Here is a 22,029-nt window from a genome sequence, read left to right on the forward strand (position 1 = left end):
ACCCTAGCAACTGCTGCAGCACTGAAAGTCACTCAGGACACAAGAGCAGCTACTCAGCTGGATGAAAACCCTGTGTTATGTGAACAAACACCGCTCATATCTCCTTCAGAAAAATAAAACGTCTACTTTTTACCATTATCAAGCATTATTTAAAGTAACAATAATCGTGATTGTCTCTCCCTGCAGTAGTGTGGAGCTCAGCGAGGGTTTGTAATGGTCTCGACTGATGCAGATTGCTGTTTGTAGCTGCAGTCCTGAAAAGCACTTAAAGTGTGTTTTGAAAGAGGGCTGCTCCCTCCCGAGGCGAAGTCTCTCAGTGCGAGTGTGTGTATGTGTGTGTATGTACTTCAGAGATTTCTGCACTTTTTACAACGGCAGCTTCTACAGCCTTCCAGCAAACAGGGAAAACGTTCTCTTGTATTGCTCTTTCTCTCCCTCGGTTACCCTGTTTAACCCACGTCTGGGGATTTTGCGCACCGATAACATCTCTGCCGCATATAATCAGTGTCAAAGCTTTTGTGTCTAATGGAGGTATAAATATTGCTTTAATTTGGTCTTCAGATTTCTGCTTGTGGGGGTTCGTTTATATATGTTATGGAAGTCTCTGTGCTGTTTTGATCTGACCATCAATGTAATCTATATTTTAATACAAGTAATAATTGTATTTATTTTCCAGTTTCATCCTCATGAGGCATAAAAAAGCATCTCTTAAAATGCTACTATAATAGCACTTGCAACAAAAAAATAACTTGACTTCTAGTTGATCATTTGGAAAAGAGGCAGAAGGTGATGAATCATCTGTTGAACTGCATCCCAATCATAAATACTGCAGAAGACCTATTGGAACCCGCATGGACCCAAGATTCTCATAGAAATCAGTCAAGTTTGGTGAAGGAATAATCATGGTTTGGGGTTACATTCAGTATGGGGGCGTGCGAGAGATTTGCTGAGTGGACAGCAGCATCAACAGCCTGAGGTATCAGGACATTTGTGCTGCCCATTACATTACAAACCACAGGAGAAAACAACTTCTTCCAACCCAAGCTCATTCTGGAGACGTAGCCCCGCGGATGTTTCTGGAGACCGCGATTTATGTGGCCGGAGGTACGTACGGACGCGTTTATTTTTTTCAAGCGAACGCTGCGGGGCGGTGTGGTACCGCTCCGCTCCTCCTCTTCGCGCTCGCCGGCCAACGGCTCCCATCCGAGTGGAGGGCTTTCCCGATGCAACCAGTTTGTCCGCTTACCTCACAGCGTTGCGTCGGCGGAGCGGAGGCCCCAGAAGAGGAGGAGGAGCCGGCCGCGGGGACGACGACCGGGATCGAGTCCGGGGAACAGCGGTTCCAGAAATCAGGTAAGATGAAAAACAGAACCCGATAAATAAGAGCGAGAACGCGGCCGGATCCGAAAACGAGGTCGAAATCGAAGACGAGGGCTTTTGCTTTTTTTTTTTTTTTTCTGGACGGCTTTTGCAAACCGTCGCTTGGGTTTAGGGAAGGAGGAGAAGGAGGAGGATCAGGAGGGTGGCCGGGTTGGCCGATCCAGCGGCTTTCTGTGCGAGAACAGCGCGGGCGTGAACGGCACGCGCTCCCGAGAGGTGCCCGAGACGCGAAAAAGCGCGCACAGCGACCTCTCGCGGATCCCCAAAAACAAAAAACGCTTGAATACAAACCTCCCGGGATGTATCTCGCGGTCCGCAGAAACGTCCGCGGGGCTACGTTTCCACAATGAGCTCGGGTTGACTTCCTCAGCGGGATAGCGCTCCTTCTTATACTTCAGCCTCCACGTCAAAGATCCTAAAAGCAAAGAAGGTCAAAGTGCTTCAGGATTGGCCAGCCCAGTCACCAGACATACACATTATTGAGCATGTCTGGGGTAAGATGAAGAAGGAGTCATTGAAGATGAATCCAAAGAATCTTGATGAACTCTGGAAGTCCTGCAAGAACGTTTTCTTTGCCTTATTGCTTTATTAATAAGTTGAGTCATTGCAGAGATGTATGGATGCAGTACTCCAATCTCATGGAATTCAGACACAATATTAATTATTTTTCCACTGCAGCATGACTATATATTCTAGACTGCACATTATTACTGTTAAATGACAAGACTTTTGTTTAAGTAAAGTCAGACCTTACTGTCCTACTTAAATCATTAAAAATCAAGGCATGATCATATTATATTTTGCTTAAAATAAGCGTAATCTAGAGGCCTTTGCCTTTGATATAAGCCATTTCTGATACCAAATGATCAACTAGAAGTCAAGTTATTATTTGTTGTTCCTAAAACTTGGATAGGCGACCAGTAAGACAACAAACAATTATATGACAAAAAGTCATGACAACAAATGTTTTTGCTACCTTAACTTTAAAAAGTTCATCAGTTTTCAGCTATTTCTTTTAAGTTTTACAAAATCTAACCTAATATTTTTAAGTCAGTCTGATGTACGTTAAGATGACTTGAAAAGTAATTTGAGTCAACTAAAACATTTAAGGCAGAAAGTATTTTTTACAGTGTAAATACAGTGTATATAACACAATATAATACATTTCACACTACAAAAATGTCAATAAAAGTCACTTTTTAGGAGTTCACACTTGAATTGATTATAAAGCCTGTTTGGCATGCTGTCTCGGGAGAGAGCCCTGAGCTCATAAGATCCTCGAGCCCGGGGCTCCATCCCGTTTGCAAGGCGAGAGGGGAGTTTGAGCTCAGGTAGATCTTGAGAACTCCCCTGCTGTACTATCTAATGAACAGATAGGGATTGCTCTTAAGAGAGAACTACTTACTAGAAGCATGTCTATGGTGCTGATTTAAATTAGTCAATTAACTTAAGTTGCATGTTTTTGGACGATGGGGGAAAACCCACATGAGCACGGGAAGAATTTGTAAACTCCGAACAGAAACGTCGACTGGCTTCGTAAGGACTAGAACCAGTGATGTTCTTGCTGTGAGGCAACAGTGCCAACCACTGGGCCACCATGACACCCATCTAGGAAAGGAGGAGTAGTAGGGGTGGAAGGGGGGATTCTTCAAAACGAAGATGTCTGTTATATGAAACTTAGGGTAGTTATAGTGGCTTAGGAATCGTCTGATTGGTAAATCATGAATTGAATAATGTGGAATCAGCTGCAAGCAATCAAAATCACGTGATCCTCTCGAAATTAGTTTAAAAATACACTTAACTTATTAAACTTATTATCACTTATTAAAGGGATCAACATGCCATAATCCAGTTTAAAAAGAAAAAAAACATCAGCTACAGGACAATTTTAGTGGGAAAAATAAGTATTGAGCACGTCAAAAAAATCACATTTCTAAAGGTGACTTGACTTGAAATTTTCTCCAGATGTTGTTAACAACCAAATAAATCTGTATGCAAAGAAAGCGAATCTAATCAGTTTACAAATTAAGTTATGTGTAATAAAACGAAATGACGCAGGGAAAACGTATTGAACACATGAAGAAAGGAAGGTGTAGAAAGGCAGTAAAAGCCCAGACAGCAGCTGAAATCTTTCAGTAGTACTTTACAATGTGCGTCTATCGGGATGCCCCAAATATTTATATTAGCAGTTAGCTAATCGGTTTAGCCTGCTAGTGCTGGATCAGTACCCCATCTTGTGTCTTTACGGTCTCATTATACACACATTGATCTTTACGCAGTCTGAGTTTTTACACACTGTCTGTGTGTCAACACTGCAAAATATGCAGCGGCTAATTAAGAGTCGCTAAACTTGTCTCTTTGCCGCTAGCATCCACACACCATTACAAACAAGCGCGCACACACAGAAGCCCTCAGGCATACAGAACAGTCAGAAGCATAAACACAGACTCACGCGCACACGCAGACACACACAAAACCAAGATGCTCTTGTGAAAACATTGCACATCCTTGGAGTCATTAGCTTATTTCTGACACCAGCTAGCCTGATGTTCCACAGTGTTGCTGTTAACATTATTTTATTCTGTCTGATGTGTTTCAGAGAGTCAGATGAAGACACTTTTCGTTTAGCTTTGCTGGAGCGCGAGATGCTATAGCGCTGAAGGCTAAGAGATATGAAATCCAATGCGGAAGAGGGAGGACATTCGAGACAGGCTAGTCAAACCGCAGCTATGTTTATAAAGGAGTATAGTGTATTTGATGGGATACTGAGGAAATACAAATGGCTAAAGTAGAGTTTTGTGGCTTTTATGGTTAGCAGTTCTGTTTATTTGTCTTCTTTTGATCTGGATTAGCAAAGTAAATTGTATACATGATTACTCTTGGTTTGCTTAACATTCACACTATCAATTATTGGACTGGAACAAAAGATGCAAAGCAAAGATTTTATGATGCATGACATGTAACACAACTTAACATGCTTTTTGTATGTGTGTATACACTCACCGGCCATTTTATTAGGTACACCTGTTCAACTGCTTGTTAACGCAAATTTCTAATCAGCCAATCCCATGGCCGCAACTCAATGCATTCAGGCATGTAGACATGTTCAAGACCATCTGCTGCAGCTCAAATCAAGCATCAGAATGGGAAACAAAGGCGATTTAAGTGACTTTTAACATGGCATAGTTGTTGGTGCCAGACAGGCTGCTCTGAGTATTTCAGAAACTGCTGATCTACTGGGATTTTCATGCACAACCATCCCTAGGGTTTACAGAGAATGGTCTGAAAAACAGAAAATATCCAGTGAGCGGCAGTTCTGTGGGTGCAAATGCCTTGTTGATGCCAGAGGTCAGAGGAGAATGGTCAGACTGGTTCCAGCTGATAAAAAGACAACAGGAACTCAAATTACCACTCGTTACAACCAATGTCTGCAGAAAAGCATCTCTGGACCCACAAAGCGTCCAACCTTGAGGCGGATGGGCTACATCAGCAGAAGACCACACCGGGTGCCACTCCTGTCAGCTAAGAACAGGAAACTAAGGCTACAATTCACCAGGCTCACCAAAATTGAACAACAGAAGATTGGAAAAAGGTTGCCTGATCTGACGAGTCTCGATTTCTGCTGCAACTTTCGGATGGTAGGGTCACAATTTGGCGCCAACAATGTAAAAGCATGGATCCATCCTGCATTGTATCAATGATTTAGGCTGGTGGAGGTGATGTAATGGTGTGGGGGATATATTCTTGGCACACTTTGGGTCCATTACTACCAATTGAGCATCGTGTCAACGCCATAGCCCACCTGAGTATTGTTGCTGACCATGTCCATCCCTTTATGACCATACATCTACGATAACGCACCATGTCATAAAGTGCAAATCATCTCAGACTGGTTTCTTGCACATGACAATGAATTCACTGTACTCAAATGGCCTCCACAGTCACCATATTTCAATCCAATAGAGCACCTTTGGAATGTAGTGGAACAGAAGATTCACATCATGGATGTGCAGCAGACAAATCTGTTGCAACTGCATGATGCTATCATGTCAATATGAACCAAATATTTCCAGTACCTCGTTGAATCTATGCCACGAAGGATTAAGGCGGCTCTGAAGGCAAAAGGGGGTCCAACCCGGTACTAGTGAGGTGTACCTAATAAAGTGGTCGATGAGTGTATATATTGTATTTGTGTATATCTCAATTGAGAATTCAATAAAAGTTTATAAAACACAACCAAGAATTTCTCTGTAAAATACACAAAAACGTGGAAGTGTAATAATATTTCCGGCAATTTCTTTTTTTAAGTCTCGTTTTTGTGACTTCATGTCCTGTTCTGTATCAAATATATCGATGACTCATGCTGGACTACAGACTTTAATCCAATCAGATCTCTCTAGAATAATAAAAAAAAACACTCCTCCTCCCTGTAAACTGCCTGTAACTGACTTTCAAATAATAATAATAATAATAATAATAAAAATGAGATTCAACATTTAAATGCATTAAACAAAGTTTTACAATTTGGCCAAAAGTAGCATGATTATATACAATTATCAATATAAGAAATTAAAAATAAAGAATAAAAGTAATTTTTTAAAATCATTTTTATTGTTAGGACTACTTATAAATGTAATTATTTTTTTGTTATTTCTTTACTGTAAAATAAAACAATGAGTATATGCTTATTTCACGCGGCCGCCATTTTAAGGAACCAAAGCGAGGCTGCGGTGGGAAGAAACCCAGAAGTATAGGACCAGCACTGTAAACATTGCAGTAACATGCTGGAGGACCTCAAACCTCCAGCTGTTGCCAAGATTTCAAAATGCAGATATGGTGTAAACATCACTTTAATATCATTTTGTAAGTTTAATTAAATTCAAAGCAATTTAGAAATCAAACAACATCACAATCTCTGTAAGAGTAATACGCCTAAGTGTCCTCCTAGGCTTCAGTTTATGGCACCAGTTAAAGGCTTTAATGCTTCAGCCTATGTAAGTTAACCCGGTGAGCGATAAAACACTGCAGTCGTCTGTAGCACACCCTCGTGTTGTCTGTAATAGTGTTGTCCCAGAACTGAAGTTTTAAAACCGTCTATTTCCCGCTAACACTGAAGCGCCGCTGAACGTGGATGACTTAACTGGTCCTCATAAGATAGCCATCAACAGTGCCTTAAATGTTAGTGGGAAATTGCCGGTTATTTTTTTAATTCAGTATCTTCAGAAGTCTGAAATTGTAATGAAATTGGTGAAATTATAAATTTGTGCCACTTTATCTTTTCTGATAAGATATACAGCCAAGTACACAACATTCCTATATAACTCCCAACGATACTTCAGGGTTTCCTCCCACCGCAGCCTCGATTTTGCTTTTAAAAATGGCGACCACGTGAAATCAGTCTATTTAAAAATAATAATAATTGAGTTTATAGTACTTTTATTCATGACTTTTATTTTGTGGGAAAACCACAATGTGCTCTGACAACAAACCATGAGCTAAAAATTTTAAAGTTTTGCCTGTTTTTTTAAAAAGTGCCCATTTTTAGGCCCCCTAAAATTTTTGTTGTTAAAAATATGGTCATGTAGACACCCAGTCAGTGTGAATTTAATATATGAACTAAACCATATTGCAGGTAAATTTTCATTTCGTATAATCGTGATTTATTAAGTTCAGTAAAATGTGATATTTACCAAAGGTTTTTTAATTTTTTTAAATTAAAAACGAGAATGCATTACTCCTTTAGCATACTGAAGTATAGTTACTGTCACGATTACCAGCAATCGTACTTCATAGATCGCTGGATCTTACAAACAAACACTAATGGACTACAAATCTGCCATTGTTGGACTACATTTTCATACATACAATGGCTCACACACACACATGCTTCCTCATTCTGACTGATTACACTCGCACCACCTGAGGATTGTCAAAGACTGATTAAACACACTATTTAAGCAGCACACACACTCACTTCCATTGCCGAGTCTTGTTATCTATAAAGTGACATTTCTACGCGGTTTCCTTAGTCTTGTTCTTCCGTGTGTTTACCTCAGCCTTGTTCCTAGTTATCCCTGTCTGCCGCCTGCCTTCCGACCTCTCGCCTGAACTACGATTCTGGATTGTCTTTAATAATAATAATAATATTAATTCCTTACATTTATATAGCGCTTTTCTGGGCACTCAAAGCGCTTTACACAATGGGGTGGGGGGAATCTCCTCATCCACTATCAGTGTGCAGCTTCCACCTGGATGACATGACGGCAGCCATTTTGCGCCAGACCGCACACCACACACCAGCTGATTGGTGGAGAGGAGACAGAGATGAAGCCAATTGGAATATGGGGACGGTTAGGAGGCCATGATGGACAGAGGCCAGTGGACAGATTTGGCCAGGATGCCGTGGTTAAACCCCTACTCCCTACTCTTACTTTGGGATTTTTAACGACCACAGAGAGTCGGGACCTCGGTTTTAATGTCTCATCCGAAAGATGGCGCTCACTGAGCAGTATAGCATCCCCGTCACTATACTGGGGCATTAGGACCCACACAGACCACAGGTTTGGCGCCCCCTACTGGCCTCACTAACACCACTTCTGGCAGCAACCTAGCTTTCCCATGTGGTCTTCCATCAAGGTACTGACTGGGCGCAGCTCTGCTTAGCTTCAGTGGGCGACCATGTGAGTGTTGCAGAGAGCTAGCTGCCAGCATAAAGCCTGCCATATACATCTTTTTGCACCCACGTTGACCATTGCTTGCCTGACTACCCCAATAAACCTGCAAGTGGATTCTCACCTCAGTTAGTGTCACCGTGTTACAGTTAAAAATATAGTTTGCCAAATACAAATAGTATTGAAGTATACATTTTTACATTTTGCGGCAAGCATAGTTCACACCGTAGGTTTTAAAAATAGCAGGCATTGCTTTCAAACGTTACTATGCTTCATTGTTGTCAGTATGTGGCATGATTAATTCAGAAGTTTGCATAGTTTATCAGTTGTAGTGTATAATCTGAGTGGAGAAAAAAAACAGGATACTGCTTCGGCATACTGCAAAATTAATATGAGCAATAAAGTAGCATGCTGTTCTGACCATATACTGCACGCATAAGGACATCCAGTGCAGATCTGATTAGTCTCGCTTTCTCTGGATGATTTTTTTTGGCAGGATTTGTGACAGTATATACTAATGTCAGGCCTCTCTCTTTCTGCATATAGCGTGGGCGTCTGTATCTCCAGCAGGCTGATTTAAACTCTCACACCATCTCAGCAGGCTTTAGATCCGTTCCTGAACACAGTGGGTTTTGAGTGCACGTGACGCCAGGAGTCCTGAGGGTTGGATGTCAATCTGGCCTTCAATCACATGTAAAAGTGCGGTTCAGTGTTTTGGACTGACCTGCGTCACGTGATGTGCAATGGTGATGAGAGCTTTCAGACACGTGCGGCTGTGAAGAAGAGACAAAAGTCCCTTTAAGGCAAACCGGTCCAATCGGCAGCCATCCTAGCTAAAGTTAACCAACTTCAGCTGAGGAACCTGTGAATTTACAGTAACTTACTGTAAATCAGTGGTTCTCAAACTTTTGTCATCGAGTACCACCTCAGAAATGAATTGTGTCTTCAAGTACCACCATAAGCAGTATTGAAATACAATAGCATATAGCATAGTAGGCCGATGAAGCAGCTACAGCACTGCACAGTTCAAAAACGAGGCAGATAAATTCCTATCATTAAAAATATTGATTATTGTCAGCCACTTTAAACATAAATTTTTCAATTTAACTAAATTGAATTATGATATTTAAATTAAAATATGCTTTTAAAAGTTAAAAATTAAATATTACTGCTCTTAAAAAGTAAAAATTAAAAAGGCTGTACTCGGGGCTTAATTTGTGCCGGAACATGCCGAATCCGGAACCTCTGAAACCTGGTCAGGCACCTCATTTTATCGATCTAGCACTGTCTGTACTTAAATGTAAAGTATTAACATAAAGTGGCCACTTTATCAACACCTGCAAATGGTGCCTGGACTTTAGAAATCTTGGCTATATGTCATCATATTCATATATAAATAATATGATACATTTTAAAATATATATAGAATATACCTATGACATTTGATTCCTCCGCGTACCACCAGAAGGAAGCCCACGTACCACTGGTGGTACATGTACCACAGTTTGAGAACCACTGCTGTAAATCAATTACAGCTAAAATACCATGTTAACATTTACAGCGCCTCTACAGTATATGTAGTTACAGTATTGTATATATTTACTGTAAAATATAAGGTAAGTTTCACAATGCAACTTTAAGGGTGCTTTCACACCTGCTTTATTTAGTTTGGTTGAATCGCACCAGTTCGTTTTCCCTCTTGGTGCAGTTCGTTTGGGCAGGTGTGAATGCTGCAGTCATACTCGAGTGCGCACCAAAAGTGGACCAAAAAAGCGTACCGAGACCTGCTCGAAGAGTTGATCTGTACTAAAACAGGTCCAACCGCAAAAAGTACTGCGCCTTTTGGACAAATCCAGCTGCGGTATTCCGATGCACTGTGCATTATGGGATATGGAGGAAAGATTTTTGTTGACAGCGCTTTACCAACTGAGAGAGGGAAAACATTACCTGATGGATCATTGGAAATATTTCTGCAAGAGGACCATGTCGCAATTTAGCTAAATTAATTCAGGCTTCCTCCTGAAATGATGTGTGGTGCATTAAAAAAATGTTTTCCAGCCGCAGCCGCGCTTCATTCTCGAAATGTATAGTTTTGTCTAAATCAGGGATACAATCAGTCAGCGGAGTCGCTCCTCCGTTGTAAAAAGTTACATTTTGTTCAATTCAGCTTTATTTGTATAGCGCTTTTACAATGTAGATTGTGTCAAAGCAGTTTCACATAAATGGTCATAGTAACTGGATCAGGGTTGTTCAGTTTTTAGTGTTTAAGTTCAGTTTAGCTCAGTTAAGTGTGGTTTGAAGTCATTATTGAGAGTCCAAACACTGAAGAGCAAATTCATCGATGAGTAGCTTTTCAGATCCTGAACCATGCAAGCCAGTGGCGACAGCGGAGAGGTAAAAATTCTCAGTTCTGTCTGGTTCTTGAATCTGATTGGCTGATAGCAGTGATATATTTAAGTAATATCAGGACCCGTAAAACGTCTTTACCCTTTGTGTATTACTCCGCCTACATACAGCCAGCAAAAAGCAGACACTACAGATCTAAAGTTTAAAAGATGCACGCTCAACTGTTTAACTGTCAGCTTATGATTTGAATCCAAGGCGGAAGAAAGTAGTTCCTCATACAAAAGAGTTTTTGAGACTCTCCATGTTTGATTTTGTTTATATACACAATTATAGCGTCAAACTGTTGTATAAACGCAATATCACACTCGTAGCAGTGCGATATGGCTGTATATCGGCACTGGTGGGGGCACTAAGGCATTTGGCTTGCGGCCTCGTGCCACCGCACGCCTCCCACCAGTGCCGATATACAGCCATATCGCACTGCTACGAGTGTGATATTGCTCATATATATATATATATATATATATATATATATATATATATATATATATATATATATATATATATATATATATATACACACACACACACACACACACATTAGCAAGCCTTATACGCAATCCATAAGGGAATCCCGCCGTTTTTATATTTATTTCAATGCTTTTTCATCACCAAACATAAAGCACAGAACAGACTCACAAGGGGCGGCCCCTGGTGGTTCGGCGGTATGGGTTGCGTATAGGGAGTATCCGGTCTTTAATTTTTGTTTGCCACCCTTCAAAGAAAGACTGAAAATACAGGAGAAACACGGGAAAATACCTTTACGGGATGATAGCGGGATAGAACTGTAAAATACGGGATAATCCCAGGAAAAACGGGTGGGTTGACCGATATAAATATATAGAAATCTTTTAGAATAATAGCAAAAAAGCATTAAAACATATTGTCTATTTTTTTAGATTCTCCCTTTCAGAAAACTATTCAAATATCATGTAATACATCTTGTTCTTCTGGCACTGAATTAATAAAGTGGGGGGAAACTCAGTGTTGCCTCATGCAGTGGACTTTCTTTCACGCAGCCGCCATATTGAATAACTCCAATTTGTAGTCGCTCTTCATGAATCACGTCTAGTCCACAGCAAGTCTGAGTCCGAATGATGCCTTTCTCCTAATAACTTCCCGTCAGACACATTTAACTAATGTTCCCTGTTTTTCTCTCTCTCTCTCTCCACGTCTGAGTGCTTTTACTCCCAGCAGTGAATCACACACACACACATACACACGCAGCGCGTCGGGTGTGGTGTGTTTTCCTGAATCTGGGTCATTCCGTATTATCTTTATTGTGACTGCGGTGTGAATGATGGATCATTTTATTCATTTTAATGCATCACAGAGATCCAGAGCGTCCAGTCGGCCACATCCATCCAGTAATTGGTTTGATGTCTGTCATCTCGCTGTGAAATCTCCGCCAGGCCCATTTCTGCTCTACAGATGGAGGCCAGAACATGCGAGCGTTTGTCAAACACACAGACACGAGGAAAAGTCAGCTGTTTGTTCGTTTGTTTTTTTGGGGTGGAGCTCCTGTAGTTTTCGGCGGTCCACCAGGGGGCTCCAGCGTGTTTAAAATGGCCTCCCTAAAGCTTCATTATTAGAGATTTCTGCTCTTATTAAACTCTGCTGCAGTCCCGCCACGGTGCACTCAAACCCCTCAAACGCTCTCAGAAGCTCAACAGCTTATTGAAATAAAGATAAAAGAGGAATTTTCTGAGAGGGAATTATGTCTGCGAGACATTAGAGTTTCTTGCCGTCCACCTTCTTTTTCATTAGCAGAGAGCGATTCTCAGAAGTCATACTATTATTTTTTTGAGTGTAGATGACACATTGCTGGACTTGTACCGAAAAAAGTAAAAAAAATTTGAATGTTTTTAATCATGTTTTGGTGTTTTGTCAAAAAGAGAAGTAAAAAAATACATATAGATGAAGTCAGAATCATTAAGCCCCCCTGTATCTCCCCAAGTTCTGTTTAACGGAAAGATTTTTTTTCAGCACATTTCTAAACATAATAGTTTTAATAACTCATTTTTAGTAACTGATTTCTCTTAAAATAATATAACATTTTAGATTTTTTTAAGATACTAGTTTTCAGCTTAAAATGACATTTAAAGGCTTAACTAAGTTAATTTGGCAACTCATTGTATAACAGGGGTTTGTTCTGTAGACAATCGAAAAATAAAAATGCTTAAGGGGGCTAATAATATTGACCATAAAATGGTTTTAAAACAATTAAAAACTGCTTTTATTCTAGCCAGAATAAAACAAATAAGACTTTCTCCAGAGGAAAAAATATTATAGGAAATACTGTGACATTGTTTGGGATATATATATATATATATATATATATATATATATATATATATATATATATATATATATATATATATATATATAAACAAACCTCACAGGAGGGCTACTAATTGTGTAAAAAAAGGCTTTGTACAAATAGTATTCTGCCATTTGTTAAAAATGCATCAGAACGTCGGGGAAGGACTTTTTTTTTTACAACACTTATGACATTTAAAAAAAAAATTTACAGTGTAGCAACCACAGTTTTTTATTTTTTATAGCATTAAAATCTTGCCACTAAAAGTCTTCTAGTGTTTTCAGCAAGAAATACTTGGGTATCAGAGGAGTGGCCATGGATGTTAGAGGTGGGAATGGGTGTTATCACCTCAGAAATGTGTTCACCAACTCTTATATGTGCGTCAGAGGCATGGGCATGGATGTTAGGGGTGAGAATGGGCGTTGTCATTTTGGAAATGGGTTTGGCAAACTTTATACCGGCATCAAAGGCGTGGCCTTGGATGTTAAGGGTTGGAATAGGTGTTATCAACTCGGAAATGTGTTCACCAATTTATATATGGGCATCAGAGGCTGTCCATGGATATTCGGGTTGGAATGGGAGTTATCACCTGGGAAATGTGTTCACCAACCCTTAAGCTGTGGTCACATTAGGGAATATTCTGTCGTGCGGCGCTGCGAAAAGGGGAGGGATTAAACAAGCTTTTTAGACATTTAAAAAAGCGAGCGATTGCTCCATGTTAAATTTTTGTCCTGAGATGTCACGTTTTGATCCTCGTTTGGTCTCATGCTGTCATGTGATGCAATTTTGCAGTTCAGAGTTTACCAAGCTTAAACTTTGCACCGCAGCAACCTGCGAAACTTGACGCATGACTTTGCGTTTCCAATCTGACGCATTCAAGTGCGTATGAATGGAAGTCTATGGGAGGAAAAGCTTAGTTTGACCGCAGCTTTATATAAGTGTCAGGAGGTGGCCAAGGAAGGTAGGGGTTGAAATAGGTGTTATCACCTCGGAAATGTGTTCGCCAACCTTTATATGGGCATCAGAGGCATGGTCATGGATGTTAGGGGTTGTAATGGTTGTTATCACCTCAGAAATGTGTTCACCAAGTGTCAGAGACGTGGTCTTGGATGATAGGGTTTGGAATGGGTATTATCAACTTGGAAATGTGTTCGCCAACTCTTTTATGTGCGTAAGAGGTGTGGCCATGTATGTTAAGGGTGGGAATAGGCGTTGTCATCTCGGAAATGTGTTCAACAACCCTTAAATGGGCATCAGAGGTGTGGCCATGGATGTTAGGGGTTTGGAATGGGTGTTTTCACCTTAGAAATGTGTTCACCAACCCTTATATGGGCATCAGAGGTGTGGCCATGGATGTTAGGGGTTTGGAATGGGTGTTTTCACCTTAGAAATGTGTTCACCAACCCTTATATGGGCGTCAGAGGCGTTGCCATGAAAGTTAGGGGTTGGAATGGGTGTTATCACCTTGGAAATGTTTTCGCCAACCCTGATATGGGGATCAGAGACATGGCCATGGAAATTAGGGGTTGGAATAGGTGTTATCACCTCAGAAATGTGTTTGCCATCCCTTATATGGGCATCAGAGGTGTGGCCATGGATGTTAAGGGATGAAATGTGGGTTGTCACCACAGAAATGTGTTCGCCACACCTTATATGGGTGTCAGAGATGAGACCAAGGATGTTAGGGGTTGGAATGGGTGTTATCACCTCGAAATTTGTTCACTAACCCTTATATGGGCATAAGAGGCGTGGTCATGGATGTTAGGACTGGAAATGGGCATTGTCATCTTGGAAATGTGTTCCCCAACTCTTATATACATGTCAGAGGAGTGGCCATGAATACTAAGTGTTTGAATTGAAGTCGTGAATTCGGAAATATGTTCTCCAATCCCTTATGGGCATCAGAGGCATGCCAATATTTCTGTAAATTTAACAGATTTTTTTTTTTTTTTACAGTATGGCCACCGCAGATGCTTTTATCTTTTTTTTCACATTGTAGCACCAAAATCCTGGCACGAAAATGTCTTCAGCAAGAAAATCGGCACCAACCAGACCAAATTCCCCAGAGAGCCAGCCCCCCGGTGACCGAGAGCCAGAGATCAGAGTCAACACGTCCCCCGAGGGATCCAGCGGTGCAGACATCCGTGTGGTCTCAGCTGAGCAGGTGAGCAGTCAAAAGCAGCACAAAGATCCACGGCGGGACCAAAGACCACCTCTGATCTGGAGATGTCCTGCGGCACCAGGCTCTCCCCCTCCCCCCTCTGTCTGTTTGTCTGAGAGCGACGGGCCCTGAAGTTGCTCTTTTTGATATGACAGTGGAAGTATCACTTCATCTTGTTGATGCCACGGGCCAGTTTGTCATCTGCAGAGACTTCACTCCCCAAAACAAGGTTAAAAACCCCAGTATAGGCCTCGGGTTGCTTTTTAACAGCATCTTCTGTAATCTCTGTCTGCGCTGTGTGACTGTATGTGTGTGTGTGTGTGAGAGTTTCCTTTATCAAATACATATGTGTGTCTCCACACTCTGTCTCTATGAAATGGACGCCTGAAGGGTCGCACTCTTTAATCTGTCTATTCTCAGAGAGCGCTTTTCAGTCGTTCTGAGAGTGAATGACTCGGGTCAGACCTCTCGTACAAAACACAGAATGCTCAAGTTTCTATTCGTTGAATTAAAAAAATAAAATGTGTCAATCTTTTTAGGTTTAGGGATGTAATAGTTCATTGAAAGCACAATTTGATTTGATTAATTGATTTGATAATTCAATTTTCTCACAGTTTTTTTAAAGAATACTCCACTATTTTTTAATAGACTCTTAATTTTTACTAGTGATGTGAGGTTGTGCGCCGAGGCTTCGAAGCATGTATCAAAAAAACGATACATCTCGCAGTGAAGCAGTGTACCGGAGCTTGATTCGTTTTGCCATCATCACGTGATCAGTGACGTCCGAAGCTTCATTTTCTTCTATACCCACGTGACGTGACTGCTTCGAATTTTGATTCAAAGGTTTAAACACCCTCATGGGTTAGTAAAGTGTATAGCGAGAGATTAGGCGTCGATTACATACATTTCTACTGTTTCAAAGCACTGCACCAGTCCCACACACCAGTAATTAAACTCAAATACAATAAAAAGGTTTTGAACCATACTAAAGTGTATTAGCGTATTTTTTAAACTATCTTTAAAGAAAACCACTGCATATCGTAGTATTGTGTTTACCAGAGACCAGCTGGCGCGTGCAGTCCAAAGGCATCAATCACATAGCTTCCTCCTAGGGCGTTCGCCTCCCATGCAGGCATCACTGGTTCGATCCACGCTTGGAACAGGACTAGTTGTATTATGATAAACCTTTGAATACCTTGGATTTTACTACATTCATCAGTGATGTAATGTAATATATCTTATGTGTAAAAACTACAGTAATTGAGTAATTTGTTTATATTGCTGTTGTTGTATTACTACATGAATGATTTGGTCAGACTATTGGTCAGTCAAAAAAGGTACCACCTCAGTGACAGGATTTGTACCTTTAAATCTGGTAGAGTTGAAGATGAGCTCTACCATTTTTTTATCCAATCAGCTGATTTCTGGATTTGGTGGAAATGCTTTTAGCTTAGCTTAGCATAAATCATTAAATCAGATTAGATCGTTAGCATCTCACTCAAAAAAGGTTCACCTTTGCAACTTTAAGATACACATTTGTATGTTTTAGGTATAAATATGGACATTTAAGGCACAAATGTAGACCTGTAATAAAAAAAAAAAATCACTGTTTGAAAAGTTACAATCTCTGTGACAGGTTTGTTAGCTTTAAATCTGAGAGTGTCGAGTTGAAAGATGAGTTTTACCCCCCCAAATCAGTCAATCTCTGGATCTGGCAAAATCAATTTTAGCTTAGCTTAGCATAAATACTTAAATCAGATTAGATCATTAGCATCTCACTCAAAAATATCATGGACTTGACTTAAAATAATCAGTAGCTATGTTTCCATCCAAAAAGTGAATTAACTTAATTCGCAAAACTAGATCATCGCATAAATGTTGTGCGAATACAGCAAAGTTTCCAACGAGTCAAAGCGAACAAAATCGTCACTTCCTGATTATCTGACAAAAGAGGTGGATGTAAACAGCTGCTTACTTGACTTGCTTGAGACGTGAAGGTTATGGCTCGAGACTTGCTTGTGACTTGCACATGTGTGACTTACTCCCACCTCTGATTTAAACCCATACGCTTCTTAAATATCATTGGAAATCCAATACCATCAGTTTTTTTTACAATAATTGTTTGCCTTTGGTCAATTAAACAATCTCTTGATCTTGGTCACAACATACCCACAAAATATGCAACACTACTATATGTATATATATATATATATATATATATATATATATATATATATATATATATATATATATATATATATATATATATATGTAAATATATATGTATATAAATAAATAAATATATATATATATATATATATATATATATATATATATATATATATATATATATATATATATATATAAATAAATAAATAAATATATATAAATAAATAAATTATATATATATATATAAATATTATATAAATAAAAATAATATATAATAAATATAATATATAAATATATATATAAATAAATAAATATATATACAGTATATATATATATATATATATATATATATATATATAATATATAAATATATATATAAAATATATATATAAATATATATATAAATATATATATAAAATATATATATATATATATATATATATATATATATATATATATATATATATAAAATATATATATATAAAAAATATATATATACATAAAATATATATATAAAATATATATATATAAAAATATATATATATATATATATATATATATATATATATATATATATATATATATATATATATATATATATATATATAAATAAATAAATAAATAAATAAATAAAAGACTCATTAATGAGAAATCATGCTGTGGAAAATGCCAATGTGTGCAAATTGCCTAATAAATTGCCTTCCATAATATAAGTATAATTGAATTCAAGGACTCCATTTTCACAGCCTTTTCCCCCTGTTACTATATCGGGAATAAAAACAAAACTAAAAAGCTTTAGTTGTTTCCCTTAAGGGTCCACTGTACTCCAGCAACAGTTTAGATGTGAAAACACTCAAACGTTCGTTTTCTCCTCCTCTTTAATTTTGTGCGCTGTTGACTACACAACTACTAGACAATAATTAGGGTCACCTGTTAATTAGCGTCACCCGCTAATTAGGGTTAAGGGTAATCAGCAATTAGCTGATCACAGGTTATGAGGGAGTTTCAGTGCGCTGATTATGCTGTGTTTCTCAGTATTTTGATCATAGTGAATGTGCTTTAGTGTGGATTACGTTCAGTTATCTGTATGATTATGAAGCATAAGGACTGTTCATACTCACTGCACTCTTCAAGCTAATACTGAACGACTGATCCTGACAGCAGTGCACATACAAAATGCATGAGCGCTGACAGATACTATATGCTGAACTGATCTGTAATGCTAATAAATGAAGAACATGCATCATCTGTGTGAGTACTGATCGGATTATATGCATGAAACTATTGGCAAATCATTAATTTTTTTTAAAGTACTGCATGCCCCTTTTTAGAAGATGTAACATGAGTCTCTGATGACCTTAGTGTGTGTGTGTGAGGAAGTTTCAGCTGGAAATACCCTACAAATAATGTTTTATAACAGTTTGAAACGGCCCCTTTTTATGGAGGACCAAGAGAGCCAGTTGGAAATCAAATGAAAAATCAAATTATCAATTTAATAATTGAAGCATAAAAATGTATATAAATAAATCACAATTTAAATGAGCAAATAATGGACAAATAAACAGACATAATTAAATGAGTTTATTTAAAGTGTGTTTTTAAATGACATATAATAAATGTATAAATAATAACTTTATAACTATATTTATTTAATTCATGTTTTAAAAACACTGATTAATTAAACAATAAAAAAGTATAAACAGCAACAATCAATCCTAGGCACTCAAAAAAATTTTAAATAAGCTTTTATTGATATAACTATTCCTTAAAACTGCACCTACGCGTTTCGGCAAACACTTGCTGTCATCAGGATATAGAAATCAGGTGCACCTGGAGTTTCTTTTGAACAGTATGGTCTCATGACTCATTATCTAAACGATATGAAAATAATATATTGAACACAAGGTCAACTCAACAATCATTACTAATGAGAGGGAGAGAAAAAACTGTTAATGGGGAGAAAACCCTGCGTGTTATACAACAAATTTCTCAAATATTAGAATGTGAATGTATATAGAATGAAACCACAAAAAAATATGTAATACTACTTAAACTAGAAAAAACCTTAAAAGTTATGTCTGCATAATAAGTGCAAACAACTTGTTTAATTTAAATGCATATAATTTAGTTATGTTCAACTTGATTTATTTACATTTCCACCCAAATTAATTGATTACACTTAAAAAGTAGTATATCCAAGGAATCATCTTTGAATAACCTTTTCAGTATATAGTGTACTAAGAAATGTACATAAACATGTACATAAAATTAAAGTCAGAATTATTAGCCCCCCTGAATTATTAGCCCTCAGTTTGTCCACCCCCCTCCCCCAATTTCTGTTAAATTTAAAGGAGTTTTTTTTTTTCAGCACAATTTTAAACATAATAGTTTTAATCACTCAATTCTAATAACTGATTTATTTTATCTTTGCCATGATGACAGTAAATAATATTTGACTAGATATTTTTCAAGACACTTCTATACAGCTTAATGTGACATTAAAAGGCTTAACTAGGTTAATTAGGTTAACTAGGCAGGTCACCTCCGTGGGTAACCCCAATAAACAAGCTTATTAGACATTTTTAAAAGCGAGCCATTGCTCCATGTTTTAAATTTCTTTCCAAAGACGTCTTGTATTGATCCTCGATTGGTCTCACGCAGTCAAGTGATGCGATTAGATTATCTATTTTTTTTAGATTATCTATATATCTTATTATTATTAGCAGTCAAGAATCGCAGATTAGAGTTCACCAAGCTTGAACTTTGCACTGCAGCGACCTGTGAAATTTGATGCATGACTCCGCGTTTCCGGTCTGACGCATTCGCGTGCGTATGTATGGAAGTCTATGGGGGGAAAAGCCCAGTGTGACCGCAGCTTAAATCAGCCTTTATGCTAATGAGGCAGAGATCGTCACTACACTGTAAAAAAAAATACTTGTTGCCTTCAATTTTTAAGTTGAATCTAATTAATCTTATGAGTCCATTGAATTTATGTTAAACTGACTTAAAGCTTGTGTAGCTTGTGAAATTAAGTTAGAACAAGATTCCCTCAGTTTAATAACCTACACTGAACTAAAAACACATGCTGTCATGACTAATTGATAAGTTTTTACAGTGTAGTGGGCGGGGCTTTGCCCCACTGATGACACGTACAAAGGGAGAATGTCAACCAGAGTGTTTCTGCAGACTATTTTTATAAAGTATGATAACAGAAAATAAAATTAATAAATTTTTAGCATTACCAGCTGGTCATATTTCCACACTGTCACCACACAACTGTGCTTTAATCTCTTATAAAAGTGAGTCTGGCATAATAGGTCTGCTTTAAGCAGGTTGCCAGATAAAGTTGCTTGTTTTAATTGAATACAAAGTTAACGATTTTTTTTTCTTTATTCAAAAAAGGAGCCTTTATTTGCCTACACAGTAGCGCAGCAGATGAAAAGAGATTTTAGAAAAGGATAAGATTGACAACAGCCATAATAAATTGCCTGAAATCCCTTTGGCGAATTATATTCTTGAATACGATTATGCAAATGCTTTTAATTTGTGTGACTTTGTGAGTTTCATTTAATAGCAGGTGCTTTGGTGACCTTGTGTGATCATTTATTGTGTCACATTTTATTTTCCTCTAAAAATATATGGCTGCTGGAGTCGTGTTGGGGAACGGGAACTCGGCAGTGGACGGGTCAAGGACACGGGTCATTATTTTCTCTGTTGTCTGATTTCCACCAGAGCTGTAAAACTAAATGAAGGGCCCAGGTGTGCGAGGGGAGAATTAATGCTATGGCTATACCACAGATCGGCTCCATTCTTATTCAGAGCTGCTTTCATTAAAAAAAAAAAATCATAATAAAATTCCTGAACCGAGTGATGTTGCTGCTGTTGAAACTAATGTGATCGGTGTAGTCTGATTCTTAGTGTCTTTAATGAGTTCATTCAGCATGGCCCTTGTAAGTTGACTCTCGAAATAATTAGTTTTGAATTAAATGTCTAGTGAATGGATTTATTGAATGAATCAAAGACATATACTGTAGATTGGTTATTGTAGGTCAGTTCAGATTGAATTACTTTATTGAGCCGATTTGTTTAGCGAATAGAAAACATGCAACAGTTGTTTGACTCCCAAATGAATGAATGCAGTGAGTCGATTCATGTAGTGCAGGGGTGTCAAACATACAGCCCTTGGGCCGGATCATGCATCCCCGGGCTGGATAGTCTTCCTGGTATTTGTATGGATATTTTGATGTTTTTGGTATGCATTTTCTTTTTGTGGTTTGTTGTTCTAGAACAGGGTTGGCCAACCCTGTTCCTGGAGAACCAGCTTCCTGCAGATTTCAGTTGCAACCCATTTCAAACACACCTGCATGTAATTATCACGTGGTGTTCAGGTCCTAATTAATTGGCTCAGGTGTGTTTGATATGGGTAGCAACTGAAATCTGCAGGAAGGTGGCTCTCCAGGAATAGGGTTGGCCGCCCCTGTTCTAGAATAACCACCTAATTAGTTTTATTAATTTGGTTTATGCCATTTGTGGGTGGGGCTTATGTTTGTATGGAGGTTTGGGGTGTTAGTATAGAATTGTTAGTATAGAGTATAGAATTGGGAAAGTGTCTTTAACTGGTGTTTTTGCTACTAGGAAAATTGTTCGATTAAAGAAACATTTTTATTGTGATGTTGAGCTCAATGTTTTAAATAGTAAATGTAATAAATAAAATTAAGATTTGTTTAAACCGTGATTAATCTCTGCTTGTCACTGTCCATTAAGTTGAAAACTTACCATTGGGGAGACCATGGCTGCATCCGAAACCGCCTACTACTTAGTAGGTACTGCATTTGAATTAAAATTACTACTCGGCCGTTAGAAAAGTACGTTCTATACAGTATCATTGTGAAAAGTATGAATGGAATTTGGACGTACTACAT

At 38.3% G+C, this 22,029-nt stretch overlaps 2 long non-coding RNA genes across 9 annotated transcripts in view; both read left to right on the forward strand.

The window, feature by feature from the left end:
• The window catches only part of LOC147830775 (uncharacterized), a 148,450-nt gene extending 132,532 nt beyond the window's left edge, over nucleotides 1-15,918 (forward strand). Inside the window, exon 6 of one of the 4 annotated variants that reach the window (XR_015526105.1) lies at nucleotides 14,777-15,472. This is a non-coding gene — a long non-coding RNA (uncharacterized LOC147830775). Of the gene's footprint in view, nucleotides 1-3,979; nucleotides 5,608-14,776 lie in introns of those variants that run through there. The other 3 variants (XR_015526103.1, XR_015526104.1, XR_015526102.1) reach the window with 3 other exon arrangements.
• A 2,213-nt stretch (nucleotides 15,919-18,131) lies between these two features.
• Nucleotides 18,132-22,029, forward strand: part of LOC147830780 (uncharacterized) — a 227,584-nt gene continuing 223,686 nt past the window's right edge. For all 5 annotated transcript variants that reach the window (XR_015526075.1, XR_015526073.1, XR_015526072.1 and 2 more), the window contains exon 1: nucleotides 18,132-18,358. This is a non-coding gene — a long non-coding RNA (uncharacterized LOC147830780). The remainder of the gene's footprint in view (nucleotides 18,359-22,029) is intronic.

Source organism: Danio rerio, chromosome 25 (assembly GCF_052040795.2).
Source record: "Danio rerio strain M-AB ecotype USA chromosome 25, GRCz13ab, whole genome shotgun sequence".
Lineage (NCBI taxonomy): Eukaryota > Metazoa > Chordata > Actinopteri > Cypriniformes > Danionidae > Danio > Danio rerio.